This window comes from Pristiophorus japonicus, chromosome 1 (genome assembly GCF_044704955.1).
Source record: "Pristiophorus japonicus isolate sPriJap1 chromosome 1, sPriJap1.hap1, whole genome shotgun sequence".
Classification (NCBI taxonomy): domain Eukaryota; kingdom Metazoa; phylum Chordata; class Chondrichthyes; family Pristiophoridae; genus Pristiophorus; species Pristiophorus japonicus.
In genome coordinates, this window is record NC_091977.1 from 206,308,254 (window position 1) to 206,328,616 (window position 20,363).

Here is a 20,363-nt window from a genome sequence, read left to right on the forward strand (position 1 = left end):
TGAAACATAAAGTAATGAAAGGGTTCAACAAGGTGGATGCAGAAAGGATATTTCCACATAGGGGAAACTAAAACTAGGAGATATAGTCTTTGAATAAGGGGCCGCCCTTTTAAAACTGAGATGAGGAGAAATTTCTTCTCTGAGGTTTGTAAAGCTATGGAATTCTCTGCCCCAGAGAGCTGTGGAGGCTGGGTCATTGAATATATTTAAGGCGGAGATAGACAGATTTGTGAGTGATAAGGGAATAAAGGGTTATGGGGAAGGGGCAGGGAAGTGGAGCTGAGACCATGATCAGATCAACCATGATCTTATTAAATGGCAGAGCAGGCGTGAGGGACCAAATGGCCTTCTGCTGCTCCCATTTCTTATGTTCTTATGTACGTATGTGTCAGAAATATTCCCAACAGGAGTTACAGTCAAGGGAACTTTGTTTCGAGATATTGGCCGAAAATTCCGGTCGGAGGCTTCCCGTGGACAATTGCCTTCCGACCGGAGATTTTTTATGAAAGTACCTGGTGGTCTAGAAGGCGCCCTTGATTCCGGTGGGGAGGCCTTCTCTTCCCGCGCGCTCCCGTCCAGAGGGTTTCCACGCAGAAGATGCAGTCATGTGTGACTGCTCAGCCAATCAGGTAGGTAGCTCACAGGTTCCCATTAATAGCACTGAGACTCGCGTATCTGCGAGTTCACAGTGCCATTAATGGGGGAAAAAAACAGACACACACTAATAAAAAAAAACAGACCTCACATAAAATTAATGTTAATAAATGTCTCAGAAAAAAACAAATATTTCCAATTTTTAAAAAAGTTTTGTAATTCGGGTTAAAAATAGACTTACCTCAGTGGGCAGAGTTTTTAATAATACAATGTGTTTATTTAATTTAATTTTATTTTGTTTATGTGTGTTTTTAAACATTTGCGCCTGTAAAGGTAGGCTACTTGCCTGCTTTTTCAGGTGCAAGATTTTTGAGGACATTTGCTGGACAAGATATGCGTTAATCCCGCAATCTTGCCCGTGCAAATGTCCTCGCTTCCGATCTGTGGATGATCTGTCAAGCTCCAGCTTGAACGATCGGAAAAGCCGGTTTTCAGTGCATGTGCATTGTGCGCTGAAAACCAGCTTTTCCGATGCTTTCTCAGGTCCGTCGAAACTTCGTACGGGCCCGGGACATCAGAATTTCTACCCCAAATTAAATCAGAGTCAGAAGTTCTTTAGGGATTAGCGTTCAGGTAGATTTGTGCTTCGTGACAGGCATGGCTTTGAGTGCGATATATATCAGTACTCTGATTCAGAAGTCTAATTTTTAAGACTGCACGAATGAATTGGATAATAACATTCTCTAACTCACAAGGGACATACTCCGTGCACAAATCCAAATGGCAGGGATTCTTAGCTATCTATGTTTCTTAGCTTAGTTACACAATTCTCTAATGCTGCATGGCAGTTTCACTGATGCCACTGTTCAGGAACAACAACAGTTTATTTGGACTTGCCTAAAATATGGTCCTTAGTAAAGGTGAAATCATTGCAGTCGAATGATTTCTGCTAAGTAAGGAACTTGGGAAGTAGGTTAGGCTAACATTGCATTTCCTTCCTCTCACTAGACTACCATTAATCAAACAATTAAAATTGTGTTACTGATACCAAATTTAGTAAAAGATGTACACAGTGAAATCTAGTTTAACATTTTTGATTTAAACCTAGAACTTAGTTAACAGAAGTTGCCTGCCAGTGACAGTTAACTGTCAGTCAGCTGTAGGTATTTGTCTTCAATAGTTGTTAATCACAGAGAATTTGGGTTCTGAGTCAACGCTTGTAAATTCGATGTAGCTCCCAAGAGTATAAAAATCAACAGTTTTTCAGAGCACAGAGTGGTCTGAAATGACTGGACTTAAGCAGAGTGGTTTATTTGGGAAATTGGAAAGAGTGGGAATTTGAAGAGGGGTAAGATTAAAATCAGTTTTAAAAAAAAAAAGTAAATGTAGGTTAGTGATATTTCACTAGCAGCTGGGTTGGTCAGTTTGATTGGTCAGTTTTTCTCTTTTGGGCATTAGTTTAAATTAAGAGCTGGAATTATAAACTGAACATTGAAAACTTCAAATCTTAACTAATTGAATCATCATCATCATCATAGGCAGTCCCTCGGAATCGAGGAAGACTTGCTTCCACTCCTGAAGTGAGTTCTTAGGTGGCTGAACAGTCCAATACGAGAGCCACAGACTCTGTCACAGGTGCGACAGATAGGTGTTGAGGGAAGGGATGGGTGGGACTGGTTTGCCGCATGCTCTTTCCGCTGCCTGTGCTTGATTTCTGCATGCTCTCGGCGATGAGACTCGAGGTGCTCAGCGCCCTCTCGGATGCACTTCCTCCACTTAGGGCGGTCTTGGACCAGGGACTCTCAGGTGTCAGTGGGGATGTCGCACTTTATCAGGGAGGCTTTGAGGGTGTCCTTGTAACGTTTCCGCTGCCCACCTTTTGCTCGTTTGCTGTGAAGGAGCTCCGAGTAGAACACTTGCTTTGGGAGTCTCGTGTCTGGCATGCGAACTATGTGGCCTGCTCAGCAGAGCTGATCGAGTGTGGTCAGTGCTTCAATGCTGGGGATGTTGACCTGGATGAGGGCGCTGATTGAATACATTAGAGATGGCAGGGCAGGTGGTGTGTTTCTGCTGTTGCATGTGGGTACTCATTTGGGAGCTCATGGACAGCATTGAGGTCCATGGTGACCACATCTGCGGCAAGTGTCTGTAGCTCAAGGAAATTTGGTTCCGTGTTGATGAGCTGGAGTCCCAGCTGCAGACACTGTGACACATCAGGGAGGGGCAAGAGTTTCCTGGATGCAGTGTCCCAGGAGGCAATCACACCAATTAAGTTAATTAACTCAAATTTGGTCAGTGACTACAAGTGAGGCAGGTATGGGGACCCAGGAGATAGTCTGGTCTATAGTTTCCTGCTTTTTGTCTGCCTACGTTGTTGGTACCTACGAGGACGATGACAACTGGATCTTCCTCCTCCCAGTCCAAGTTCCTCTTCAGCCTAGAGAAGATGTCCTTAACCCTGGCACCGGGCAGGCAACATAGCCTTCGGAACTCACGCTTTCGGCTGCAGGAATCCCTATCTAACCCCCTAACTATACTGTCCCCTACCACTACCACATTTCTTTTTACTCCCCCCACTTGAATGTGGTGCTGTGGTCAGTTTGCTCATCCTCCCTGCAGTCCTTGCTCTCATCTACACAGGGAGCAAGAATCTCATACCCGTTGGACAAAAGCAAGGTCTGACCACAGCACCACATTCAAGTGGGGGGAATAAAAATAAATGTGGTAGTGGTAGGGGACAGTATAGTTAGGGGGTTAGATCGGGACTCCTGCAGCCGAAAGCGTGAGTTCCGAAGGCTATGTTGCCCGCCCGGTGCGAAGGTTAAGGACATCTTCTCTAGGCTGAAGAGGAACTTGGAGTGGGAGGAGGAAGATCCAGTTGTCGTGGTCCTCGTAGGTACCAACAACGTAGGCAGACAAAAAGCAGGAAACTATAGACCAGTTAGCCTAACATCTGTGGTTGGGAAAATGTTGGAGTCCATTATTAAAGAAGCAGTAGCAGAACATTTGAAAAATCAAAATTCGGTCAGGCAGAGTCAGCATTGATTTATGAAGGGGAAGTCATGTTTGCCACATTTGCTGGAGTTCTTTGAGGATGCAACGAACAGGTTGGATAAAGGGGAACCAGTGGATGTGGTGTATTTGGACTTCCAGAAGGCATTTGACAAGGTGCCACATAAAAGGTTACTGCACAAGATAAAAGTTCACGGGGTTGGGGGTAATATATTAGCATGGATAGAGGATTGGCTAACTAACAGAGAACAGAGAGTCGGGATAAATGGTTCATTCTCTGGTTGGCAAACAGTAACTAGTGGGGTGCCGCAGGGATCAGTGCTGGGACCCCAACTATTTACAATCTATATTAACGACTTGGATGAAGGGACCTAGTGTAATGTAGCGAAGCTTGCTGACGATACAAAGATGGGAGGAAAAGCAATGAGTGAGGAAGACACAAAAAATCTGCAAAAGGACATAGACAAGCTAAGTGAGTGGGCAAAAATTTGGCAGATGGAGTATAATGTTGCAAAATGTGAGGTCATGTAATTTGGCAGAAAAAATCAAAGAGCAAGTTATTATTTAAATGGAGAAGGATTGCAAAGTGCCGCAGTACAGCGGGATCTGGGGGTACTTGTGCATGAAACACAAAAGGATAGTATGCAGGTACAGCAAGTGATCAGGAAGGCCAATGGTATCTTGGCCTTTATTGCAAAGGGGGTGGAGTATAAAAGCAGGGAAGTCTTACTACAGCTATATAAGGTATTGGTGAAGCCACACCTGGAACACTGCATGCAGTTTTGGCTTCCAAATTTACGAAAGGATATACTTGCTTTGGAGGCCATTCAGAGAAGGTTCACTAGGTTGATTCCGGGGATGAGGGGGTTGATTTATGAGGAAAGGTTGAGTAGGTTGGGCCTCTACTCTTTGGAATTCAGAAGAATGAGAGGTGATCTTATCGAGACATCTAAGATTATGAGGGGGCTTGACAGGGTGGATGCAGAGAGGATGTTTCTACTGATGGTGGAGACTCGAACTAGAGGGCACAATCTTAGAATAAGGGGCCGCCCATTTAAAACAGAGATGAGGAGAAATTTCTTCTCTCAGAGGGTTGTTAATCTGTGGAATTCGCTGCCTCAGAGAGCTGTGGAAGCTGGGACATTGAGTAAATTGAAGACAAAAATAGATGGTTTCTTAATCGATAAGGGGTTATGGGGAGCGGGTGGGGAAGTGGAGCTGAGTCCATGGTCAGATCAGCCATGATCTTATTGAAGGCGGAGCAGGCTCGAGGGTCCGTATGGCCTACTCCTGTTCCTATTTCTTATGTTATTATGTAAAGAAGGAACTTCTGCTGAGGGAGTAAGAGCAGCTAGGGATTAAATTAAAAAGCAGAACCACAGGCTAATAATCTCTGGATTCCCACCCTGAGCCACGAGCAAATTTGCATAGGGTAATTAGAATCTGAGAGATGAATGCTTGGCTCAAAGATTGGTGTGGGAGGAATGGGTTTTGATTCACGGGGCACAGGCACTAATACTGGGATAGGAGGGAGCTGTTCCGTCAGTCGAGACTTCACTTGATCCAGGCTATGATCAGTGTCCTGGCGAATCGAATAACTAAGGCTGTAGATAGGTCTTTAAACTAAATAGTGGGGGTGGGGGAGGGATCCAGTGAGCAGAAATTTAAAAAGTCACATAGAAAGGAGAAGGCAAAAGTGCAGTACCAGTAGGGGTAATGAAAACCACACTGGGACAAGTAGGGACAGACCGTATATACAAGACAAAATTAAAAGCTCGATATCTGAACACACGAAGCATTCATAACAAGATAGATGAGTTGACGGCACAAACAGAAATAAATGGGTATGATCTGATTGCCATTACAGAGACGTGGTTGCAAGGTGACCAGTGCTGGGAATTAAATATTCAGGTGTATTTGCCATTTTGTAAGGATAGGCAGAAATGAAAAGGAGGTGGGGTAGCTCTGTTAATAAAGGATGAGATCAGTGCAATAGTAAGAAATGATATTTTACTCAGAAGATCAAGATGTAGAATCAGTTTGGGTGGAGATGGGAAATAATTCACTGGTGGAAGTGGTCTACAGGCCCCCCAAACAGTAGTCATTTTGTGGCACAGAATATAAATCAAGAAATAATGGAGGCTTGTAGGAAAGGTACAGCAATAATCATGGCCGATTTTAATCTTCATATTGATTGGACAAATCAAATTGGCAAAGGTAGCCTTGAGGAAGAGTTCATAGTGTATGCAGGATGGTTTCTTGGAACAATACATTGTGGAACAAACCAGGGAGCAAACTATTTTAGTTCTAGTAATGTATAATGAGACTGAATTAATTAATGATCTCATAGTAAATGATCCTCTTGGGAAGAGTGATCATAGCATGGTAGAATTTCAAATTCAGTTTGAGGGTGAGAAAGCTAGGTCTCAAACTAGTGTCCTGAACTTAAATAAAGGTAATTACAAAGGTATGAAGGCAGAGCTAGTTAAAGTGGACTGGGAAAATATATTACAGGGTAATACTGTCGAAACACAGTGTTTAAGGAGATATTTCATAACTTTCAACAATGATTTATTCCAGTGAGAAATAGTTAAGAGAAGAATGAACCATCCCTGGCTAACTAAAGAAGTAAAGGATGGTATAAAATTGAAAACAAAGGCATATAATGTTGTGAAGGACAGTGGAAGGCCAAGGGATTGGGAACTATTTAGAAAAAAGCAAAGGTTGAATAAAACAGACAGTAAGAGCTTCTACAGGTATATAAAAAGGAAACGAGTAGCTAAAGTAAACGTTGGTCCCTTAGAGAATAGACTGGAAAATTAATAATGGAAAACCGGGAAATGGCAGAGACTTTGAACAAATATTTTTCATCAGTTTTCATGATAGAGGATACTAAAAACATCCCAATAATTGATGTTCAAGGAGCTATTGCAGACTTAAAACAATCACGATCACTAGAGATAAAATACTAGGCATACTATTGGGACTAAAGGTGGACATGTCCCCTGGACCTGATGGCCTGCATCCTAGGGTCTTAAAAGAAGTGGCTGCAGGGATAATGGATGCATTGGTTGTAATCTACCTATAGTCCCTGAATTCTGGAAGGGTCACAGCGGACTGGAAAACCGCAAATGCAACACCTCTATTTAAGAAAGGAGGGAGACAGACAGCAGGAAATTATAGACCAGTTAGCCTAACATCTGTCATTGGGAAAATGCTGGCGTCCATCATTAAGGAAAATGATAATGCAGTCAAGCAGAGTCAGCATGGCTTTATGAAAGGGAAATCATGTTTAACAAATCTGCTGGAGTTCTTTGAGGATGTAATGAGCATGTAATGGATGAAGGAGAACCAGTTGATGTCATATATTTGGATATCCAGAAAGCATTTGATAAGGTGCCACACAATGTTACTGCACAAGATAAGTGCACAGGGTTTGGGGGTAATATATTAGTGTGGATAGAGGATTGGCTAACTAACCAAAAACAGAAAGTCGGGATAAATGGGTCATTTTCAGGTTGGCAGACTGTAACTAGTGGGGTGCCACAGGGATCAGTGCTGGTGTCTCAACTATTTCCAATTTATATTGATGACTTTGATGAAGGGACCGTGTGTAACGTAGCCAAATTTGCTGATGATACAAAGATAGATGGGAAAGCAAGTTGTGATGAGGACGCAAAGAATCTACAAAGGGATATAGGTAGGTTCAGTGGGTGGGCAAAAATTTGGCAGATTGACTATAATGTGGGAAAATGTGACGTCATCCACTTTGGTAGGAAAAATGAAAAAGCAAATTATTATTTAAATGGGGAACAATTACAAAATGCTGTAGTACAGAGGGATCTATGGATTGCATGAAATGCAAAAAGTTAGTATGCAGGTACAGCAAGAAATCAGGAAGACAAATGAAATGCTGGCCTTTATTGCAAAGGGGATGGAGTATAAAAGTAGGGATGTCCTGCTCCAATTGTACAGGGCGTTGGTAAGACCACAGCTGGAGTACTGCATACATGTTTGGTCTCCTTATTTAAGGAAGGATACACTTGCATTGGAGGCAGTTCAGAGAAGGTTCACGGGGTTGATTTCTGAGATGAAGGGGCTGTCTGTCATATGAAGAAAGATTGAGCAGGTTGGGCCGACACTTATTGAAGTTTAGAAGAATGAGAGGTGATCTTCTTATTGAAACATATAAGATTCTGAGAGGGCTTGACCGGGTCGATGCAGAGGATGATTCCTCTCATGGGGGAATCTAGAACCGGGGGGCATAGTTTCAGAATAAGCGGTCGCCTATTTAAAACAGAGATGAGGAGGAATTTCTTTTCTCAGAGGGTCGTGAATCTTTGGAATTCGCTACCCTGAGAGCTGTGGAGGCTGGGTCTTTGAATATATTTAAGGTGGAGATAGACAGATTTTTGAATGATAAGGGAGTCAAAGGTTATGGGGACAGGCGGGGAAGTGGAGTTGAGGCCAGGATCGGATCAGCCATGAACTTATTGAATGGCGGATCAGGTTCGAGGGGCCAAATGGCGACTCCTGCTCCTATTTCTTACGTTCTTATGTTTTTATTGCTGAGTTGGGATCAAGTTGGACCAAATTCTTTTGTTATTGAACTGTTCCCAATCAACACAATTTTGAGAAAAACCTTCCCATATCTTTCTCTTGGAAAAAGGATTCATCATCATCATAGACAGTCCCTCGAAATTGAGGAAGACTTGCTTCCACTCTAAAAGTGATATCTCAGGTGGCTGTACAGTCCAATGTGAGAATTACAGTCTCTGTTGTAGGTGAGGCAAACAGTGGTTGAACGAAAGGTTGGGTGGGGAGCCTGGTTTGCTGCCGCTCCTTCGGCTATCTGTGCCTGATTTCTGCATGCTCTCGGCAACGAGACTTGAGGTGCTCAGCACCCTCCCGGATGCTCTTCCACCATTTTTCGTGGTCTTGGGCCAGGGGTTCCCAGGTGCCGGTGGGGATGCTGCACTTTATCAAGGAGGCATTGAGGGTGTCCTTAAAATGTTTCCTCTGCCCATCTGGGGCTCGCTTGCAGTGTAGGAGTTCCGAGTAGAGTGCTTGCTTTGGAAGTCTCGTGTCGGGCATGCGGACGATGTGACCCACCCAACGGAGCTGGTCGAATGTGGTCAGTGCTTTGATGCTCGGATGTTGGCCTGATTGAGAACACTGATGTTGGTGTGTCTATCCTCCCAGTGGATTTGCAGGATCTTGCGGAGGCCGCATTCGTGGTACTTCTCCAGCACTTTGAGATGTCTGCTGTATATGGTCCACGTCTCTGAGCCATATATAGCAGAAGGTGGGTATCACTACTGCTATGGAAGACAGGCATCACATCTGCCCTGTAGACCATAAGCTTGGTGCTAGATTTGAGTCCTGGTCTTCAAACACTCTCTTCTTCAGATGACCGAAGGCTGCGCTGGAGGCAGTGTTGAACCTCGTCATTGTTGGTGCAATGACGCTTGACCCCGGTCCGGATGTGGATTGAGTCTGTGGTGGATCCATTGTTCAGGATCACGGCTTACATGTTATCATGGAGCAGGCAGAGAATGGGGCCAGCCAAAATGGAGGAAAGCGCTCCATAGTCTCTCACACTTGACAATGTCACAGAAGGCCATGTACAAGGGCCAGTGCTGTTCCCTGCATTTCTCTTGTCGTTGTCGCGTGGCGAAAATCATGCCTGTTGTACCCCTTAGTGGACAGAATCCGTATTGCGACTCTGGGAGGAGCTCTTCAGCAACGGGAAGAAGACGATTGAGGAGGATTCTTGCAATGACTTTCCCAGTGGCCGACGGGAGGGAGATTTCTCTGTAGTCGGACTTGTCCCCTTTTTTGAAAATGGTCATGATTACGGCATCTCTGAGATCTCCTGGTATGCTCTCCTCATTCCAGATAAGAGAGATGAAGTCATGCATTCATGCCAATAGTGCTCCACCGCCATACTTTAGTGCCTTGGCGGGGATTCCATCTTTTCCTGATGCCTTGTTGTTCTTGAGCTGATGGATGGCCTTTTCCATCTTGTGCAGGGCTGGGGCTTTGCTGAGATGGTGGCGGGTAGCATGGTGCAGGATGGAGTTGAGGACACTCGTGTCGAAGGCAAAGTTTCAGTTGAGGAGATCTTCGAAGTGTTCCTTCCAGCGGGCCCTGACTGCCTTGGTGTCCTTAATGATTATCTCTCAGTTCTTTGCCTGCAGTAGAGTGGGGCCTTTGGTGCTTGGGCCGTAGGTGGACTTGACTGTGCTGAAGAATCCTTGCATGTCGTGGTTGTCCGCCAGCTGCTGGATCTCCTGTGCTTTCTCCACCCTCCATCTATTCTTTAGGTTGTGGGTTTTTTGTAGGACCTCGGCCTTCAGCCACCAGTAGAGCTGCTTTGCTGTTCCCGAATTGGGTTGCTGCTTTAGGTTCAGAAATGCCTTGCACTTGCGACTTCTTAGCCCCTGGATCTCCTGGTCATTCTCGTCAAACCAGTCCTGTTGTTTTCTGGTTGAGTAACTGAGCATCTCTTCGCAGGTGCTGGTTATGGAGGCCTTGAGGACAGACCTGGTGCTGTGGGCACTCTGCAACTCAGGGTCATTGAGAGTCGCTAGGTTGGCAGTGAGGCGCTGGCTATATAGGGCTTTCTTAACTGGGTCTTTGAGTGCCCGAGCATTGATTTTTCTGCGGCATTGTTTCTGTTGCCGTCGTTGTTTTGGGGCTATATTGATAGACGGAGCAGATTAGGCGGTGGTCCATACAGCAGTCGTTGGCTCCTGTCATGGCATGGGTAATGCATACGTCCTTGCTGTCCCTCGCTCAGACGATGACATAGTCGAGCAGGTGCCAGTGAGGATGTTGCCATCATGCCTTGTACTTGTCCCTCTGATGGAAAAAAATGTTAGTGATGACAAGTTCATGCTATAGGCATTTTGTCAGGAGCAGGGTACCGCTAGAGTTGGTTTTCCATACCCCCTCTCTGCTGATTACGCCTCCCCAGAGGTCTGTGTCCGTACCGACTCTGGTGTTGAAGTCGTCAAGGAGGATCAGCTTATTGTCTGTAGGGACTCGGGACAGCGATTGTTTGAGGCTGGAGTAGAATTTCTCTTTGGATTCATCTGTTGTGTCGAGTCTTGAGGCGTACGCACTGACTGTGGCACACTGGTTCCGGGATAGGGTGAACCGGAGAGTCATGAGATGTTCACTAATCCCGCAGGGAGAGTCTCTGAGACGGCCCACCAGCTCATTCTTGATGGCGAAGCCAACTCCATGAAGGCAACCTGCTTCTGATTTGCCTTTCCAGAAGAAGGTGTAACCATCACCTTGATACAGATCCAGCTGACCCATCAAACAGAATTTACATCTAACTAATTTTGCAAGTCATCGCCCTGGAACTTTATCAGTAATCTTTAGATACCTGAAACTCACAAACCTATAGAAACATATTGTAGCTATAACATTGAATTACAGGCTGCTTTGCTCGGCTCCATCAAAATCATAAAACAAGGATCAAACTTGCTGTTTCCACAGATCATGTCCAATTTATCCCAATATGAACTCTACCTGACCTATTTCATCTATTGGGGGGAAATTGTATCCATATATTCCCTGATCCCCAAAGATAATCAAGCAAAACTTGTGAATATTCATCTTCTAATTCAAACTGCAGTCTGTTGCTCTCCCCTCACCAGCACAGGAACTTTGATGCTCTATAAAGTATTTTGATCATCTCAATCTAGATGCATTATTACCATCTCGACCCCATTCCTCAATCAGATATTTATCCAGTTCCTTTCTTGAATACTTTAAGTCATATTCATTACTTTGTGGAGGTAAGAAAGAAAGATACATTTATTTGAAGCTTATTAATTTTAAACCTATTACTCACAATACAAACATACATCATTATTACCTATGCCTCTCTGCGTTTTGATGAGGTCCCCCTTTCAATGTTCAGTTCAGTGAGTTTTACACTAGAGCTTCACCTTGATGCTCTTCTCTGCTCCACATTGTTCACAATATTTCAAATGTTGCCTCATTAGTGACCTCTCCTGGGTTAGAGTAGCTAGTTTGAACTTTTCGTCAAATTCCCTGAAGGTATATCCTGGCATTTTATTACTAACAGCTTTGTATTGGCATGTGGCTTTCACTGAATAATCTATATTCATATTCAGATTCTTTTCTATCTTTCTGAAATGACCGATCTTCAAAATCTTCACATCAGTTGTTTCATTTTATAATATGAAAGTACTTACAATTAATCAGATAGATTTTAATATAAATTTAACCAGGGCATTTTGAATTCTGTTTATCTCTCCACATTCTTTGTCACTTGGCCATATGATTTGGCATCATCAGCAAATAATACATGGTATAACACTCTTAACATTGAAAACTCCTATCACGGAGACAACGTAACAAATAATAAAGGTACTGGACTGACTTTTCCTATAGGAGCAAGGTTAACAGTAGAATTTTGGATAAAACACATGACCCAAGTAATAAATCAGATACATAACACATTATTGGAACAAGTCCTTTGAAATATTGTTTCATCAGTGAACTATCCTAGGTTAGAAGAACTTGTTTAGTCTTATAGTCAAATACTCCAAACATATATTCAGTATTTTGTTAGCTTTACGATCAAGAGTGTCTTGTTGACTGGAAGCTTTCAGCGAGTGACTAAACAATCAAACCCAGGTTCTTCTCCATCTTTCCAAAATAAATCACCTTTTTATTATCAATACTTTTGCTTTTTAATATTATAATATGCATTACTACAGATCTCTGTGGACCTCCGTGAGTCACGGTCTCCGAACAGCAGTTTATCATTATCATTACCTTCCGCATATTTGCATTCGACTGCATGGGCTTTAATTTTCTTCAAAAGAATCACATGTGAAACTTTATAAAATGGCATTTGAGTTTCCAAGTAAATTAGGTCCACTGGATGGCTGTTATCCACTGATTTCGTTACTTCCTCAGAGAGTTCCAATACATAAGGAATTACTTCTAAATCCATGCTCTTCACATGTGCATTGAAAACATGCTATACAATGCTTTCAAGCATTTTCCCCAGTGCAAATGTTAGACCAACTGGTTTATAATATTCTGATTCCTATTTTGCTCCTCTTTTGAATATTGAGATAAACGTTTACTATGTTCCAGTGCTCATACAACTTGTGTTTATCGAGCTTCTACAGATGTTAACCAGAGCTTCATCTATTTCCTCTCTCATTTCCTTAAAGATTCGGGATCCATCCCACACAATTTTTTTTGTCAGTTCTTAGCCAAGCATCCAGTTAGAGCTGTCTGCAGGATCAAAATGATCTTCCCAAGCGGAGTGAGAGCCTGATTTAAACATTACTGTAGTTTGGCCATTGACACTGGCCACTGGATATTCAACAATTTCTTTCAGATGGGAAAGAAAAATGATACAAATTTCAATATGGAATGGGCTGTTCGGCCCAACCAGTCTGTGTTGCATTTATCCTTAACATGAGCAGTAGTCTTAATCCTACTTACAGCCCATTTTCCCAAGCCTCTTTATTTCCCTTGCTTTCAACACTTAACTAAGCTATTCTTCAATGTTGACCTGGTATCTGCTTCAATCACTAACTCTGGTAGTGCATTCCACAGCCTCACAACTTCCTGTGTATAAAATAACTCGTTTTCTAATAAATCTCTTATATTTAATCTTATATCTATTTCCCACTTTTATAGACTCAGCAATCCCTGGAAACAGTCTGTTTCTATTTACACAGTTCCATTCCTTCATAGTTTTAAATCTCTTTATCAAATTACCCAATAATCTATACTAACAAAAAGAACCCTAATTTACACATCTTTTTGTATTTGTATTTTCTCACTATAGGCAGCATCGACTGAGTCTGCTCTACCCACTCTATTCCCTCAACATCCTTCCTATAATGTGGAGCCCAAAGTGGCACACACTACTCCAACTGTGGTCTTACTGAGATTTTATATATTCCACATTACATCTCAGCTTTTATATTCTATACCTTTTGCCATTAAACTCAGTGTTCCATTAGCTTTTTTATGGTCTTATCCACTTGAGGTGCTGCTTTTAATATCTTGTGAAGCTGAAGCTTCTGCTCTTCCACATCACCCAGCTTTCCTCTATTCAAAGTAAAATTATTACATTTGTTTAATCAAAATATACCACTTCAAATTTACTGACGCTAAATTTTATCTGCCCCATTTTTACCCATTCTACCAATTTGCAGCTTCCTCTGGCCCTCAAAATTATTAACCATTTTAGTATAGTCTGCACATTTGTACACCACTCCCTCTCGCTCTATATCCAAATCATTTGGTTAAATGTCTGAATTTTACAAAAACTTTTAATGTTCAGCACTTATAAAACAATAATAAAAATACTTATAAATATTAAAAGGAAAATGGGAGGGCAATGGAGACATAGAGGAGGTGTCACCATTTTCTTTATAGAATATGATATTTTATCTACCACTCTCCTACTCTTCCTTCAGTATTGTGCAAGTAGCATAATGCAACATAAATGACATTTTTGCAATGGGAAATACATGATCTGATTGCATGGCTCTTAACAGGAGGACAAGCTTTCATATAAGGTTGATTCTTTCAAGCACAAATATCGGATAACTATTACAAGTTCCAGTGGTGTAGTTTGAGATTAATATGGCCTTTGATCCCAGTGCTATTTTGAGACTGCAACTTGGCTTGTTTCTGTATTTTATCTTCACTTTTATGAGTTATTAGACGTCAGATGATGAGGTAAGAGGCAATGTTTCTATAATTTTCAGCATTACTTGGTACTGAATGTTTTTTGGGGAAACCTATCTTTTTCATACCAAATCAGTATCCTACTAAACCGAAGAACATAATTTTTGTCATAGTCGAGTCAAGTGTGTATCCTATGACCAAAGCATTATACTGTACATGTCACTGTCATTCCTGTACTGACAACATTCTGTAATTGTACTGCATCTGCCTGCTTTAGTTTCAGATTTCCTGTAGTGCATTTGGTTCATGCTGTACATTAGCCAGTTTGATAAATGACCTGAATCGTGGACCGTCCTCGGCAGTGCCAAAGACTGTATTGACAGAGTAACAGTGAATATGGAGCATTGCCAGGAATGTGGTATAAAATAAATGAGGTCTAATTAAATGACCTCAGGAATGAACCTAAATGGCTGAGCTATTTCTAATTTGGTAACTCATCAAAATACAATATCTCTTAAAGTGTACATGTTACTGACATTGAATTTAATATAGAGATTCATTTTCCCCTTAGGATTATAATTAAAAAATAATGAGCTTGGAAGACTATTCTTAGTCACAGGTCAGTTTTGAAGTACTGTGGTTTAATTCACCACTGTGGACTCGTCTTAATGTGAGGCAGAGGGCAGCAGGTGGCTTTTTCCTTTATATATTTGCAAAAAAGAGGCTTGCAGCCAAAGGCTCTGAACAGTCCTGCTTTTAAAACAAGTTAATATTGATCTGAATAGGTTTTGACTGTGGACCTTCAGGCAAAAGTGAATTCAGATCTATCTATTGCAAGTATACTCAAGAGATCGTTCATAACAGACTTGTTCAATATAAATTAGTTTTTGTACTAGGGTGTATAGGAGAACCAATTTGGGTTAGTTAATGAAAAGTCAGACCACTCCACACTACAGAAACTGATCACAGACTTTTTGTTTTAATGGGTGCACAGCTCTTTCAAATTAGCTTTATTTGAACACACAAGCGATAAAAACATGGAGGCAGGTATTGTTGCAGTTTAAATGAACTGATTTAACGGACTGTATTGAATTTGTCATTCGTTTAATATTTTGTTCCCTCATTCAAAATCAATTTAAATGAAAGCAGAGCCAAATAGCACAGCTGCTAAATGCATGTAGCCAAGATGTACCCTGTGCGTCTATGGATTTTGGCTATGAGGAATGGTGAGTGACAACGCAGTAATCAATAAGTGCTGGATTTGTCACACAGCATTTCTGGTGCTAAATTGATAATCCTTGTTGAAAATGTCCCCTTCCTTCTCTGTGGACGCACAGCACAGAATTCAATCCTTTACCAATGACAGATTTAAGCAAAGCGAATGCACTCAATGTGGAAATATTTCGCCATGTTCATTTGTCGCCAAAGATTCAGATAATAGAAGCTCAAAGATCTGTTTTGTGAAATTTAGTCCTGAGGTATTTGACAATCCACTCTATAGTTTTTGAAATTGTCCCTTTGCGCAGGACCAGTTAGCATTGCCGGCTGGCGCTAACGGATCGCTAATGAGTTGGCGCGTAGGTGCGGTGGCCACATTGACCTGCGCAGAATTGCACCAGGGATTTTCGCAGCAACCCGTGATTGGCGCATCGGCATGGTGCATGAATGGCGATGACATCATCGGCGTACGCGGCGACCCCTTATTTCCCTGCGCCAACCCCTTTGCATCCTTCGGGGGAAATTGCCCTGCAGGACACGAGGGTCAATGCCACCGACAGCATGAAGCTGTGGTGACTGTGGCGATCTGGCCGCCCGAAAAGGAGAGGTGGTAGAACTGCCATTGGCTTTTATAATGACCGTTGAATGGAATAAATTTTCTGTAACATTGCACACACAGGAATGCATCCCCCAGTGTTTGCTAAACAATAACCTACAAGGAGAGCAAGAGGTGTGAACCGTGCAGAAAGAGTTGGCAAGAAAATAGTGATGTTGCTATTTTGTACCAAAACAAAATCTCAAGTGCTAAAAGGAATTAATGTAATAAATACTTGCTTGAGGTAACTCTGACATTAATTTATTCCACATCATTCTGGATTTGAATTCAAGATTTCCTAACTCCATGCTAAAAATTAAATGTTACATTTCACACGTTCTTTGTGAAGTGTTACAAGTTCTTGAAACTTCTATATTCTCAAACCCTGAGGCTGCAGCCGAGAAGAACAAAATTTGCTGCATAAAAAGAAAAATGTTAACCAAAAGTACAAGCCAATTTTTTCTTTTTAATTTTAGCAAACGTAAAAATATTGGTCAATTTAGAGTTCATCTTTTTGCCCATAGTTGTTGGTTTTACTCCCGTTGCCCATCAACAGTTATGGCACACAATGGGGTTCAGTTCTCTGGGTGCTGCATGTTCACCCTGGTGAGCATTCGTCACGTGACCTCAAACTGTGACAGTTCGCAGACTTTCTGTACAACAACCTTGTAGCTGAGATCCTTTCCTTATTCTACCTTGCATTTTCCAGCAGAAGTCAATGCATAGCGATCAAAAGCAAGAATCCAGACTTGTGAAAAGGGTGTGGAGAGTGACTGGAAAGGATTGTATGATTCAAGGCTGCTTAGTAGATTTTGATTAATTGTGTTATTGCTGCCAGTGTATTTGCATTAAAGAGTTTCCTGGGTATGATCTTAAATTAACCCCCCCCCCCTCCCAGTTACCAACTCATCAACCAGTGGAAGTACTTTTCCTCCCATTTACTTTAACTAAACCCCTCATCATTTTGAATTTCAAAGCATTTCTTTTCACTCTAGGTTAATATTCCGTGATTGAAGCAGTTCCTGATTTTTGAGACACCTTTTAACTGATGTAACATTAGGGTTTTGTCCATCACTGAAAAAACAGTCTACCAGTTACTCAAATGTAGCAGCAGAAATGTACCCCTTTATGTTATGGGATTTCTATAGCACCAGGTTCACATTGAGACAACTGTGCATACATACACACTTATTTTGAAGTCACTGTTGACGAGCTTTTGCTGACCCATTAACTTCCCCAGTGGCTTCAAAGGTCCTACAGGTCAGTGAATGAAAAACCATTGATACTGCACATTTATTTTGCTGTCAGAAGTTGTGCTAAAGTAAATAGGGTAAAGATGAATGCCAAGCAGTGCTTTGATAAGAGTGTTCACTGTGCAGCTTATGCTGAGAAGATACTGGGGTGAAGCTAATGCTGTCAGAGATGGATTTATACAGACTAAACTCACTGAATAACATTCCGAAAAAGCCTGAGGAATAATTAGGTGAAGTCAACAAGATGATTTTGGTATGACTTAATTTAGAGCTTCCATGAACTGTGAAACAGTACCAGATTGGCAAAACAAGAAAATTAGATCTATTTCATCAGAAGAGCTTACCAGTTGAGAAAAACCGGTCCACCTCATCAGCAACTTACTACACCATCAATGATTAGGTTAATGTAAGTTTGAGATGTTTCATTATTCTTTGTGGGAGTCTCTATAGGCCAGACTTGCACTTCAAGGAGTAAAGTAATATCTGATGTCAGCTGAGCAGCTTTCTGCTGGGCCTAGAGAACTGTAGTCCTAGCAGCTCTTTTTCTAAAATGTAGTTTGAATTTATCTGTGGTGTTGTCATGTTATGGCACTTAGAGAAAGAAATACTTGGATTTATATAGCGCCTTTCACAACCACCAGACGTCTCAAAAGCTTTCCAGCCAATGAAGTACTTTTGGAGTGTAGTCACTGTTGTAATATGGGAAAACCAATTTGCGCAGAGCAAGCTCCCACAAACAGCAATCTGATAATGACCAGATAATCTGTTTTAGTGATGTTGATTGAGGGATAAATATTGGCCAGGACACCGGGGATAACTTCTCTGCTCTTCTTCAAAATAGTGCCATAGGATCTTTTACATCCACTTGAGAGAGCAGACGGGGCCTCGTTTTAATGTTGCATCTGAAAGACAGCACCTCCGACAATGCAGCACTCTCAGTACTGCACTGGAGTGTCAGCCTAGAAGATGACCATAGAATGATGCAAATTCTTCTGAGTTCCTGAATGTGGCCACACTGCTATAGCAAGCATCAAACAGAAGCCAGGTGTCTAAGGTGACTACCAGGGATGGAAATTGGAGAGAGCATTGTAACTGGGATGGTTTTCTTACAAGCCTGGGAATAGGTTACGCATCCTTCTGACTACATTAACAGGAGATTGGTAAAATCAAGGGGAATTGGTTGTGAAATAGAACAATTCCTATTCTTGAAACTTGGGAGACATTTACATAGTACTGTATTACATAGTATTTACAGCACAAGTACAAGCCATTCTAACAGGTCCATGCCAGTGCTAGTGCTCCACATGTGCTCACTTCCATCCTTCTTCATCTAACTCCATCAACATATCCTTCTATTCCTTTCTGCCTCACGTGTGTATCCAGCTTCTCCTATTCATGGCCACTCGTTCTGGTCTCCTCTGGAGACCAGAACGAGTTTTCCCTATGTCAACCCAATCAAACCCTTTCATAATCTTAAAGAACTCCATCAGGTTACCCCTCAGTCTTCTCTTTTCAAGAGAAAAGAGTCCCAGTGTGTTTAATCTTTCCTGATGGGTATAACCTCTTGGATCTTGAATCACCCTAGTCAATCATTTTTGCACCGACCCCAGTACTTCGATATCCTTTTTATGCTATGGAGACCAGAACTGTTCACGATACTTCACGGATGGTCTAACCAAGGTCATATATAAGTTTAACATAACTTCCCTGCTTTTCAATTCTATCCCTTTAGAAATAAATCTTAGTGCATTGTTTGCTTTTTTATGGCCTATTAACACGGGACCTACTTTTATGTATCTGTACCCTCAGATCGATCTGCTCCTTTATCCCATTTAGACACCTATGGGCCGATATTGCCCCTTTTTTTGCACCTCATTAGCGCTGTTGGTAGGGAAGGGAAGGGCGTGTGTGCCCCGGGCCGCCATATTTTATTGTCGGCCGATGTTCTCTTTGGCCCTCATTTTGACCAGTCTGCCATCATGCAGCCTAGCACTACCTTTTGAATGGCCAGGTCAAAAATGCCCCTGGTGGCCCAATGGTGCCCGCCAAAGGGGCTGCAGAGTCCGCAGCGGCCTTGCCTTTAAATGAAGGGGAGGGGTGTTGTGGCGCGTCAGTGCTATGCGGAGCAGCCACATAGTGCTGAGGTCAGTGCCGCGCTGCCACCCCGGGGGCATCCCCAAAACAAGTCGGAGTACCAGATAGCACTCTGCCTCGTTTCCAGGTAACAAAGGGGCAATTTCTCACCGGGGGTGGGAATTCAGACCTGGGCATTAACTTTCCCAGGCCGGGAAAGTTAGCGCCCTCAGATGGGCCCTTACTTTCCAAGAAGTATGTGGCCTCCTCATTCTTCCTACCAAAATGTACTACCTCGTACTTATCCATATTGAAGTTCATTTGACAAATATATGCCCATTCTGCAAGTTTATTAATGTCTTTCTGTATTTTGTCGCAGTCCTCCTCTGTATTAATTACACCACCCAATTTGGTGTCGTTCACAAATTATGGAATTATGCTTCAGATTCCCGAGTCCAAATTGTTTATGTAAATGGTGAACATATTGGTTCCAGCATCGATCCTTGTGGAACACCACTTCCCAACTTTCCCCACCAGTCTGAGTAACTACCTTTAACTCTTACACTCTGTTTTCTGTTTTGTAGCCAGCTTGCTATTCATTTTATGATTTGTCCCCTGATTCCACATATTCTGACCTTTTGAAAATCCAAATATATTATGTCTACTGCATTACCCTTATCTACTCTTTCTGTATTGAATTATATTGAAAGTCTAACACATGTACATACTACAAAAATAACAATGTTTCAAAAGTATTTCATTGGCTGGGATGTGCTTTGGGACATCCTGAGGGTATGAAAGGCATTACACAAAGCTAAGCTTTTTTCTCACACACTCTCACTGCCACCTGTTTGTTTTGTACACAGAAGTAAATATCCACACAACTGTGAAACAAATACTATATTCCTTTTATC

The 20,363-nt window shown here is 42.2% G+C and overlaps 1 protein-coding gene across 2 annotated transcripts in view; it reads left to right on the plus strand.

Moving 5' to 3' along the window:
• Positions 1-20,363, plus strand: part of LOC139268281 (ephrin type-A receptor 5-like) — a 460,418-nt gene that overhangs the window by 206,234 nt on the left and 233,821 nt on the right. The gene's annotated exons all lie outside the window — the stretch shown is intronic.